Source organism: Perna viridis, chromosome 1 (assembly GCF_037379345.1).
Source record: "Perna viridis isolate PV_CMFRI_1.1 ecotype Kerala chromosome 1, ASM3737934v1, whole genome shotgun sequence".
Classification (NCBI taxonomy): Eukaryota; Metazoa; Mollusca; class Bivalvia; order Mytilida; family Mytilidae; genus Perna; species Perna viridis.
The window spans coordinates 49,591,467-49,603,903 of record NC_142445.1 but is presented as its reverse complement, the minus strand read 5'-3'; the positions used below and the strand labels follow the sequence as shown (position 1 = coordinate 49,603,903).

The window sequence follows — 12,437 nt, the reverse complement described above, 5'->3', positions numbered from 1 at the left end:
AAACAAAAGCAAAACAAAACAAAACAAAACAAACAAACAAACAAAAATACAAAGAAAAAGAAAATGCTTACTTTATAGTACTTGCAATGCAATTTGTAACAGGTCTGTGTTAGCCACTGAACCATTAAATCGATGCAATGTCTGAATTTTCTGGCAAATAATATGCATTGGAAGAATAACTACATACGCTAGACTAGCTGAAATGTTACTAAATATTTGTAAGAAATGAAAGTTGACAATGGGAAAATATAAGTAGTCTCACTTCTTGCAGAGTTTAAACGAAACATTTTCCTTTTGTCACTTAGATGAATCTTAAAACACAAAACAATCTTTAAAGTTAATTAGGAGATACAACATAATCTACACCGCAGTAGGTAAAATCAAAAGACTGGGGCTACTTGCGTTTCCTATGCTGAAGCAAGTTGCGGAAAGATCGACAATAAGTGCTGAACAATTGGTGTTTTGCCGGGAGACTAATAACTCTTCAAAAATCTTGAAACACAAACCTACCAAACTGGATAATTGAAATGTCTCTCAAATAGCAACAAAATTTAAGAGAATATTACATGGGACTGATACCTGGGTGAACAGTCCTCTGTAAAATGATAAACAATGTTGAATTAAACTTCTCTGACTTTCTTTATCTGTGGAAGTTTTCTTTGAAAAAAAATCGATCTTAAGGAAGAGATCTAGATTCTCCATAAGGTATTTAAATTTGAAAAATTCTGTTCACTAGCATTCATTTCATTCATGGCGAAGCAATTGGTCTGTTTATGAACCATCTACACAGCATTTTAATGTTGGAATACGCAGTTACAAAGTTAAGAATAACATTTCGTGGACACAGCAAATTAACACTCTTTGTATTGGTCCATATAAAGTTAAGGAGGATAAAGACGATGTGTGATTAGTTAGGATTTTCTCCTCTGGGAGCGAAGTAGCTGTATATTTGATATTGTCTTCAGCAGTTCTATTTCCCAGTTCTGCTATCAGACACAATCACTGAAATGACATTTGGGGATAAAGACGATGTTATTTTGGTATTTGACATCAAGAGCCAAAACCATGACGCTTATAAACTTCAAACTTCAAAATTTAAACTTTTGCATCTTTTGTAAACTAAACTTTTCTGAAATCAAGGCTTTTCCTGTTGTTGATTGCTTCCTTTCTTGTTTTGTGAATTTACTCATATATTCATCGATATACAAAAATAACCATCATAAAAAATTGCAAATTTTGGTATGTTGTAAACATGTTCAAGAAATAAACTTTTTTCAGCAGCAACACTGTTTTCCATCCCTGGTTTTTGTCCCTGGATTACATTATTTTGCTTTCCGCCAGAATCTTGGATACCTTAGTTACTCTTCTTTCATTTCAACTTTTTAATTTAAAACCATCAATATCCGGTTGCATGTAAAATCGGGAACTTAAAACATCATGGCAGTCCCATTTTCGTTTACTTAACAAATGCGTTTAAAAAACACATCAGATTCGGTTTTCGCGTTCTTCGATAATTAAAATATTAATTGAATCATAGTTTTTCAAGAAACAGATTATCAAAGCATGGCACCAAAATGATGTAATCAGGTTATCAATGCCGGACAATTCGCCCAATACATTTCGGACTATGATCAAACTTACGAATGCCGGGCATTTCGGCCCATAGACATAATTTATTTTTTCCTTGGGAGCGGCTAAGGTTTCAACTGTCTCATATTATTTGGTACATAGGTTTACCTTGACATGTTACAGATCAAGTAAGAATTTTGTTCAGGTTCGTTATTATTTTTTTTATGGCCCTTGGTCTTCGAAGTTAATACATGTAGATAGTACTATTCTTTTTTTTTAACTGTAATGGTTACAAGAAACCAGTGATAGTTTATCACATCGCTTTGCTTGAACGTCCCCCTTCTTTATAATTATCATTTTGATCATTTCAATGACTTCTTTGTTTTCTAGCTTTTCAGGGAGCATCATCTGATGAAAGTGCATCTGGTTCAATTCTTGACCAGGTAATGTACAAACTAAAGAGTTACGTAGAACGTAAGAATCTTTGAAGATTGAAAAGTTGTATATCCCAATGACTTTTAAGAGCGTTGCTTCATATTTTGTAATATAAATCTAAATTTTTACTTCTTTTATCAAATCAAAAGGGCTGTTGATATCCTTTTTCTATATCATGAAAATGTTCTTAAATAGTTGGCTATTGCTTCCATTACAAGTTTAAAGTTAAAATTATATGTAAGTTTTGATTTTATGTTTTGTATTATTAAGATTGTGTAGAATGTTGTTGATTGAAGAATTAAGTAATTGTCATTGTAAGAATCATGCAAAATCCGAAAAATGTGATATTCCACAAAAAAGGCTGCATATTTTTATTTTTGTAATTAAGCTGTTTTTATGGGGATCTATACTATGACATGTGTAATTATTCATTCAAATCTGCCTGCTCTTAGGGGATAATCAACAGTGAAAATCCAATAGATTATATTGTATTTGAGTGTCATTTACAGAGTTATCTCCCTTACTTTTGAAATATACAGTGTATTGTATATAATTGTTATCTCCTAACGACACGGGTTATATGAAAGACCAGACATGGAAAACAGACATACATAACAAAGAACATAAAGTAAGTAAAATCATACATACAAAGTAACAAAAGCAAATGAGCAACTCGGACTCCATGAAAAATTAATGTTAATTTCTGTTTACTATGGCAGTTCAAACGAAATATCAAAAATAAAAATATGTAGACTTTTTACCAATTGCATTTTGCATGATTCTTAGCTAGAGTGCTACTTAAGATATGTCCTAGAAGTACTAGTAAAGGAAATGAGAAATGTACTTATACTAATACTTTATCTTTATTGAGCAATTTCTCTTCGAAAGGTTTGTATTGCATTCATAGATATTGAATCGAAAATGGAAACATAGCAATGAAAAGACAATGAAGGAACCAAACTTCGAATGGTAATCATAAAGAACATAATTCAGGGATAACACGGATAACGATAGACACAAACAATTTGACACATACAAGTAATACCATGAGACAAGCATATAACATGGACACTGACAAAAAAGTTAATGAACATTTCTTACTTCACTAAAAACTTGAAACTTGGACTAGTTGCAATGGTAGGGCAAGTGTACTTTGCTTTTCTAGAAACACCCGCAGATTTTTTTATGAAATGTCACATCCGAGGTAGACGAAAGAGAAAAACTATGACACAGTGATCAAACCGATTCTCATGGTCCAGATGATACACCTTAATGATCTAACAGTTTATGATGACGACCATAAAACTTCTGTCGTGATGACTTGAAGCAACACAACTCGGTTCCATGAGCCTAATTATAAGACATTGAGCATTTTACAAAAAGTCCGCACGATTTAGGCAAGTTCTGGTATCACGTATGACTTGTGCTATGAAAACTAAATGATGGATGTTACCACAGATGAAATCAAGGTTGTCGATAGGAAACGAGAAGTCATTGCGTCTGTCGTATAGTTTATTCATGAGTTTGGAGGTATTTTTTTTTACAATTGTTGTTATACACACGAAGTTATTTTGGGAACAAAAAATGTCAATGGCATCGGTTTTTGTTGAGCGTTGGATCAAATTGATACAGGGAAGATAACGTAAACTTATAGAAGGGTCTGAAAAATTCCCAACGATGTTACAACTGTCAAATTTGCGATGCAAATTTTTGTCGTTCCCTCGGCGGGACTCGAACTCGTTATCTTCCCTGTATCAATTTGATCCGATGGAGCAGTGTAGTGAATAGAGTCGTCACATTCTGAGACGTTGTATAATATTGATTTGTTGTGACGTGCATCATTAATTGGATCCTCTATCCTACATAATAACATCTGAATGAACTGTCCCGTACTACCATACATCGTGTACTAAGTTACAGCCCTAGATTAATCCTACGAGGAGGAATGACCCGGCCAGCGAATGCTATATTTTATAGCCTAGCTGGCCGATGGTCTAGGACGCTGGACTTAGTGCATGCGGTGTTGCCATAGATGTCACAGCAAATTTGACAGTTCTAACATCGTTGGGAATTTTTCAGACCCTTATATATATATAATATTAGGCAATAGGTATTTGACACTGGCCTCAACACGCGTATCTCAGATCAAGCCCGTGTTTATCGGTAATTAAAAGGTAACATTTTGTTTTCGTTTTTTTTTTTTTTTTTTAATTGTGTTAAAAAATACAAAAATTAAAACAAAATTTTGACCTTAAAAAAGAAATCTTTCAAAGAACCTATTTTGTCGGGATGAGGCAACGTCATTCAAATCCACTGTGACGTTACGATTTTTTCTCGCATACATGGGTTTAATCTGACTTGTTACTATTTGTATCAGAGCCAGTACACTGTGACAAGCATTTGTGTATATTAAAGGAAAAATGCCACAAATTACCAGTAATAAGATTTAGCTTTAGTTTCAGACTGTATATTTGATATAAGGTTTTCTCTTATAATTTACCGGCAGTCTATCCCACATAAGCTTGTATTTAACAATTTCTCAGAAGAAAAAGAACCTAAAGTAAAATTGGAGGTAAGAATGTATCATATTTTCATAAATTAGTTATGATCAAAAGAAATATCGACATTTAATATTGGGTTAGAAATATTATGTATAGAAATGCTGATGAGTTTTGCTTCAAGTAAGCTAGATAGTTGTATCAATATTAAATGCACTTTCTTTATCAAAACTTCGTTGTCATTACATCTGTTAATAATATATTTTTAGTTGCGTTTTTCAATTTAAAAAAATATTTTGTTAACTCCTTATTAAATGAAATTGATATTGTTTCAATACAAAAACTAACAATCATACAAATCATTTGCATATACATATTGTTAATATCCCTTAAAAAATTCTGAAAGGGTTTGTGTAATGATATCAAGCTTCATAAATCCTTAATAATAATACTGAAGGCAGGAGTATTTAATTTTGACATTGACTTTGGCAGAAACTACTACACACGCGTTGGCTGGAAATGAGTTACAGCTTCATGTGTATGTGCAATCAAGCTAATCAACAACAAGTAGTAAATTTCATATTTATTTTTTTTGTTGCGCATCATTTTAGTGTTTGCTCCTATCCGTACGTGTCTACCCATACATTTTTATATAAAAAAAACTCTGGATTTAAGATTTGGTATGCAGCTTCAGGTTGATTGGTTTTATCGTGTAAAACCTTTTCGGCTCTGTCGCTTATAATTGTTTTTGCCGAAACAAATCTCGTGCTTTTCTAGGGTTTCTAGGGTAAACTTATACCCTAATAAAATGAATACTTGAATGGAACGATTTGAAATTGGGTGTGCAGCTTTAACTTGTTAAGTTGTGCGTTGGGTTGTAAGTTTTTTATCTCGATTTCCCACCAAGTTCATGTTTGCCAGGAGATTTGTTTCTCTTGTTTATAAGTTTTTTGAATAAAAACAACAAAAAACAAAATGTTTTTTTTTTTCGTATGCACTTGTAATTCAGAATTCAGCTTCAGTTTTCAGAAATAATAATGCCTATCCTTCTAGAAAGTAGATCAGACGTAACAGGGTTAGATAATCAGTTTTCTTGGTGCTATTTTCATTTGAAACTTTTGTTGTATATAATGTTAAGAATACAAGAAACCGGTAATAGATGATCAAATCGCTTATTGGTTTAACGTGTCTCATCTTTATATTTATATTGAACGTTTGAAATAATATCTTTTGTTTTTGTATTTTTTCAGGAAGTAGTGTCATCTAGAGAAAGTGTATTTGATTCAATAATTGACGAGGTAATAAACGAAACCAAGAATTAAAGGGGATGTTTTATGTCCATGCCCCCAGTTTTTAGTGGAGTCCAATTTGCTCATTTGCTTTTGTTACTTTGTATGTATGATTTTAGTTACTTTATGTTCTTCGTTGTGAATGTCTGTTTTTCATGTCTGGTCTTTCTCCCTGAATTACATTCTTTTGATTACCGCTATAACCTTGGTTCCCTTGAATAATCTTTGAAAAACAGATTGATCTTTGAAAATTGAAAATTTGTACTTTTAAGAACATTGGTTCGCTTTTACATGTACTGCTTAACCCTACCAGAAAGTGTGTCGACATCCTGTTCTGTGTTGTGGTAAGTAGTCCTCAGAGCAGACAGACTTTTTTTCTTTAATAATGATATCGTGCAGTATGCGAAGTCGATTAAAGAGTGAAGATGTGTTGTTTAGAAACGATGTTATCATGAGAGTTATCGTATGAATATGAAATGTTAATTTAATTACAATTTGTTTGTTATTTACACAGTAAGATATTATATACGGAAGCTGTTAATCGCATGGGTTTTTTTATTATTTTTTTTTTTTTTAATTTTTGTTTTTTGTTTTGTTTTGTTTTTGTATTTGATTTGTTATTTTGTTTTTTTTTTCGTTTAACGTTTATCATCTGAATAATTATTATGTAAGTGTTTCCTTATAAGGGAAAAGAATTTGGTTTAACTCATAACCTGACATACTTGTTTTTCCATCTGTTCATTGGAATAATCAAGAATGCTATTTTGATATTTGTGTCATCATTTCTCTACAGTCTATACCTCATGCGATTGTATGTAAAGATTGTTCAATAGTTCAAGAAGTTAAAGTTGAATTGGAGGTAAGAACAAAATTAAATCATGTTTGTGTAATGTAGTTTTGGGTAGCCATTTGGGGTCCTAGAAAAGTCAGTTCAAACTCAGAATACAGATATTTACCATAAGTCATCTGTAACTATGTATACTTATAAGTATCAGATGAATAGAAGATATCTCAAATTGTCAAACATAATGCTGATGTAACGTATTTAACCGAATGAAATAATGGAACATCGTGTTGGTCATATAAGCAACCAGGACAACTCGGCACAAGAGCAGACAAATCCGCCGCCGGAATTTATTGTGGTGCCTTTCTTTGTCATGTTTACTTCTGTTTGGATTTTTTTCCTCTAAGCATTTTGTAATTTTTTTTTTAATCTTCATGCACAACAAATTATTACAAAAGAGGAGTACAGTAATTTGATTTTTTTGAATAGGTAAAATTATTGGAAAAAATAATCAGATGGAGGTTCTTAACAAAGTGGACGCAACATATTTTTCCTTCCAGGAATTTGAAAATAAATAGAATAAATTGATATGAAGATATACAATACAAACATTACGTGCTATACCTGGTAGACAGTACTGCTTAAAAACATCAACATGTACTTGTTTTTATTTTTTTCATTTTATTTTGTAAAGAAATAATTTAAAAGTCGGACCGTGTCATGCGTCATGCTTGATGGACGGGAATTTTATATTTGTTTGTTTGTTTGTTTTTTGTTTTTTTGTTTTTTGTTTTTGTTTTTTTGCAAGAAATAAAATTCCCAGGTACGAGAGTTTATAGTTTCGGTTATAATAATCCACTCTATGCAGTTTATATACAACGATAACCTGTGTATGGGTTTGATTTGTGTTTAACTTGAAGAAAGTACATCTCTGTAGTTTCTGTAGTTTGACATTCTATTCGTTTCTCAAATATATCGTTACAATATCGACGACTTCATACAAAGTAATGATGGTACAACTGTCGACGTTAAAAGTTCCCGCAATTCTCAACAACCTTGTTGTCCGTTTTTTTTCAGTTTCTTAACAGATTTCTCAGCTGCTTCTGGAATTAATGAAAAAAAAGGGCATTAAAGGCATTTCTTTGCTTTAAATTCAACTGAAAATTAATGACTGAGTTAGAAAAGTGTAAATAGTGCATTTGGAGGCTTGAATTATAATAACAGTCCTTGCACTAAAATGAAAACAGAACTGCTTTAAGTTAGCCAATCTTTAGATATTCTGTTACATTTGTACTTTTGGTCACTTTCCTGTTATTTTTCTGGCAAAGAAATTGTGTCCATGGCCAAGAGACAACTTCATATTTCGTGAATACATTCGTTATTTCATATTTTTTTCATTTGTAAAAAGTATTAATATTATTATTTAAGTGCGGACATAGTTTTCTAGATGTAAATATGTCCGAAAAAAAACATAAAAATTTACTTTCAGCAGTTTTTGTTGATTGACGTATATTTATGATGACATTTCAGTGAATTTACCTTATATTATTGTGCTTGACTATGTTGCGAACATTGTTTTAAACTATTGCTACAAAGTTGATTTCTTGGCCCATATTTATAGCATTTTGCCCTCTCACCTTTTGTTTGCCTTTGCTTCTGTATGGTAAATTTTGTCCTCCCTTTTAAAATTTCATAGTTTCCAGCATATTGGCTATATGTATATCCCTAGAACTTATTCATGTTGATTATGAGTGTGAAGTGCTTAATTCATCAACTATAAGCCCAGTAATAAATTTATGAGTTGTATTTTAAGCCCAAAACATTAACTGGTTAATAATTTTTGACATTCTTAATGTCATGATTGAAATGGTACTAAGGTATCAGTACATGTCCAATTGTGTATTCCTGAACTACATGTATAAATACTACATGTATATAATACGGTCAAAAAGTAAATCTGATAAGTTCCTTTTGGAAATATTCACTGAACTAAAAATTAACTATGTTCAAATATCAAAGTCATAGATGCAAAAGAACTGTGAGGGCATGCGCACCAATGCATTTTGTTTTGTTTTGTTTTGTTTTTTTATTTTCTTAGATTCCATGTGAGAGGGAAAATGATAGGGATATAACAAAGAGCAAACCGAAATACGAGGTAACTATCTTATATACATTATCCGATTCTTTAATGATAAGAGAGCTTTCTAAAAATGTAAGTCCTATCAATTGATATTTTTACATCATTTGTTTTGAGTTGAAAAATGTCACAATCATGAATTAAGACTATAGATATAATCAAATTAAGCACAGCCTTTTCTTTTGATGGAAGTTTGATAGTTTATCGCTCACATGTCAAGACGGATTTTAGTATTTATTGAAGAATGTATGTCTAAACGAGTTTTTTTCTATACATCTGGATATATCAAGTATGTGCTTTAGAAACCGAAACTACAGATCTGGTGTAATTTGTGACAACAGACACACACCATAAAGGAACTAAAATTAAATACAGCGGAGCGAGCAGCACGAATTCACAAAAAAATGAGGATTGAAAACAAATTACTGTGAAAGTTCTTTTAACTTATTGGAGACCAATTTTCGTGGATTAGAGAAAATACAACAGTTGGTGGATTCTTGAATTCGTGGTTTTGAGGTTTTTAGTACTCATATCAATGGAAATCTGCTTTTCGTTGGGAACCAAATTTCATGGTCTGGCTCACCCACGAAAACCACGAAAATTGGTATCCCACGAACAATAGTACTTTCACAGTATTCAAATTTTCTTAAGTATTGTTATTATTAGAGCCTTCTTAAGAAAAGAGTAATATTATCAAAGTATACTTTTCGTATAAATTTTTTTTATAAAGATATCAAGATTAAAATGCTAATTTTCGGTGAAAAATGTGAGAAGAATAAGGAGAAAATGTATGTACATTTGCTTTATAGATAGCAGTCATTTATCAAATGCTCCATGTGTAAAAAAATCAATAACTCACACTGTGAATAAATTCTGTAATTTCAGTCTAGGACTTTCTCCGGACAAGATATAACAAGGCGAATAACAATCCCCCGACCACAAAATTATTTTTTGTTTTTGAAAACAGCAATTTATCATGGAGAAAATATTTATAAACAAAGACTGGAGTCTTCAAAGTCGCTAATCGTCAAATATTCTCTGCCACTGATTTTGGCTTACTTTCAACATCCAAAATGGCACGAATGAAATATGCTCTAAAATCAGGTCACTTCTACTAGAATCTTAATATGGTTACGTGCTCTTTCATACCCGTGATGACCCGAATGTTTTCAATGAAAACAACTGGTTGCCCGTAGCCGGATTAAACAACTGGCAATGGCTATATATAGATATCGGGGCTCTGATAATGTATATGACCTTAATAGTCAATTGTAACGAGCCCCTATGTTTGAATCGGAAACTGGGTAATATTACATAAATTTAATGCTAACCGATCATTTCATCTTTTAACATAAACTTCCCGTTCTCATACAAGCAAAAAACACACATAGACAGGTGTATGATATTTTTTTTTTACAAAAAGAGGTACATTTTGGCTATCTTTTGGTCGCTTATGATATTGACCAGGGAACCAAAATTAAGAACCAGATTAAACGACTGGCAATGAATATTTATAGATATCAGTGCCCTGCTAATGTATATGATCTTTATAGTTTTTTAACGAGCCTCTATGCCTGAATCGGAAACTTGGTAACGTTCAGTGCTATCCAATCATTTTTATTGAATCTCAGTGTAATTTAGTTTAAATTTACAAAGTTATATGCATTCGTTTTTATCATTGTAGGAAGAATCGCATTTAAAAGTGAATTTTAATGAACAGCTATGGTCATTACGTGAGGTAAATCATTGCATTAATTCAATATCTTGGATTCATTAACAATTCGTGTAAAATGAAAGGATGCTGAACAAATCTAAAGTCACGAACAACAAATGAATAACGAGTCAGAAAAAAATGTTTAAACGGGCGTGTAGAATTTGATCTTGCCCAAGTCAAATAATGTAGTATTTTTTTACAAAATTCATATCAATACGTTCTTAACTGAAGAAGGCACCATATTGATAAATACTTCACTGAAATCAAAATGCAGTGCTGATGTCCTTTTTTTTCTTTAAGTTTAGCTATTAATAGCTTTTCTTCAATTTGAAGCTCTGTAATCATTTTGTCAGTTGTATTTTAAGCCGAACATTTTAATTGGTTAATAATTTTAACATTCTTAATTTGTCTTCAAGATTGAAATGGTACTAAGATTTCAGTGCATGTCCAATTGTGTATTCCTGAACTACATGTACAAAGTACAACACACACACACACACATATAAATACTCATTCTAAGAACACGCTGAAAAACAGTTGTCTTTGTTAATTGAGGTGATGCAATGTATTTCGAACTAGGACTCTTTTTGTGAAGTGAATAACCACTGTTTAAACACTAGTGCAAAGTATGTGTCGTACATGGTTTAGATTTATTGGGTTTGAAAAGCTAACAAGCTTTATCATCTAAGATTCCAGTGCAGAATGTTTGATATTGATATATTTCATTAAAACTTTTTTATGATTATGATTATAGTAGCTAAGGTTCTATTAAAATTTTCTAAACTTTAGTTCGAAGAAATTGTGAAGATTTCAAATAAATTGATGTTTAGTACAATGCACAATACACTGAAGAGCTTTTTAATGTGACTGAAAAACAAACCTTTTGTGTTAGTTTTGCGAATAAATTTAATCTTTATACAAGTATGTAAGTTGGCTCGTCCTAGAGTTAGTGTAAAAAAAGCAAGAAAATATTCGAAGACTGGTGCCCTATGATCGGACATTAACTGTTCCTGTACCACATCGCTCACAGAAATTTTCAGTTTTGTTTTGTTTTCTCTTTCATAGTAAGGTCATGTGTGCCACTTTGTGGTTGGCCGTAGAGTTAATGTAATATTTGTCATTACTTTTCGACTCTATGCAGCGTTCCACCTACATACACTATTGTTAAGTACCTTTTATTACGTAACATTATCAATGCAGAAATGTATACTATAAAAAACTAAACTTTGGATATCAGAAGGTTTTATTAAATCTCAGTGTAATTCAACTACAATATGAGTAAGGTTTATGTTCAAAGTTATAGTTATAATTGTAGTAAATATTCATGACCTCACAATAACCGCCCCTTTTGGGGGGAACAATCTGTCATGAAGAGAAGGCCATTTTTTTTTTCAAATTAATGTATTTTGAAACATATTTCATGTTTGCCCTTCAGAATATGCCAGTTCTTTATATTGCTGTTCAATTTTTTTTTCAAAGCACTTTAAACAGTGGTGGGGGCTAGGGTCAAAATTTAGCACATTTTCACATTGTATGTAAAGAAGTCATGGAAATGGCCAAAAAATGCTGCATAACCTTATGTTTTGAAAGTTGCAAAAGATAACATGGCTTATGAATCTTAAAGAGTGATGCATGAAACTGCTGGATTGCTAAAGGTTTATTCACAAGGGGCATCACTAAAATATGGGTTTGCATTGGAAGCAATGGGAGTCTTCTTACTGAATTTATTCCTATAGCTATAGCAGTCAAAATTTCAAAATCTTCAAAAATCGCTTTTTGAGGTGATATATAATTACTTATAGTGGAAGTCCAACATATTAGGTAAAAATTTTGGTCTTTTTACCATTAAAAGAGATGTTAGGCTGAAAATGTTATGAATAAGCAGTGTTTTGATAATTTGTCTTTTACGCTAAGTAAATAGAGTTGCTAGGAAAACCTAATGTATCGATCAAAATTTTCAAAGTCATGCTTATTTTAAGTTTTTGCAAGAAAAGAAGTATAAGAGTTTAAC

At 31.7% G+C, this 12,437-nt stretch overlaps 1 pseudogene across 1 annotated transcript in view; it reads left to right on the top strand.

The window, feature by feature from the left end:
- LOC148629166 (uncharacterized) overlaps nucleotides 1–12,437 on the top strand; it is a 35,876-nt pseudogene that overhangs the window by 9,843 nt on the left and 13,596 nt on the right. Inside the window, exons 3-8 of the transcript XR_015915233.1 lie at nucleotides 1,968–2,012; nucleotides 4,511–4,576; nucleotides 5,753–5,800; nucleotides 6,585–6,650; nucleotides 8,674–8,730; nucleotides 10,397–10,450. The product of XR_015915233.1 is annotated as an uncharacterized LOC148629166 (transcript). The remainder of the gene's footprint in view (nucleotides 1–1,967; nucleotides 2,013–4,510; nucleotides 4,577–5,752; nucleotides 5,801–6,584; nucleotides 6,651–8,673; nucleotides 8,731–10,396; nucleotides 10,451–12,437) is intronic.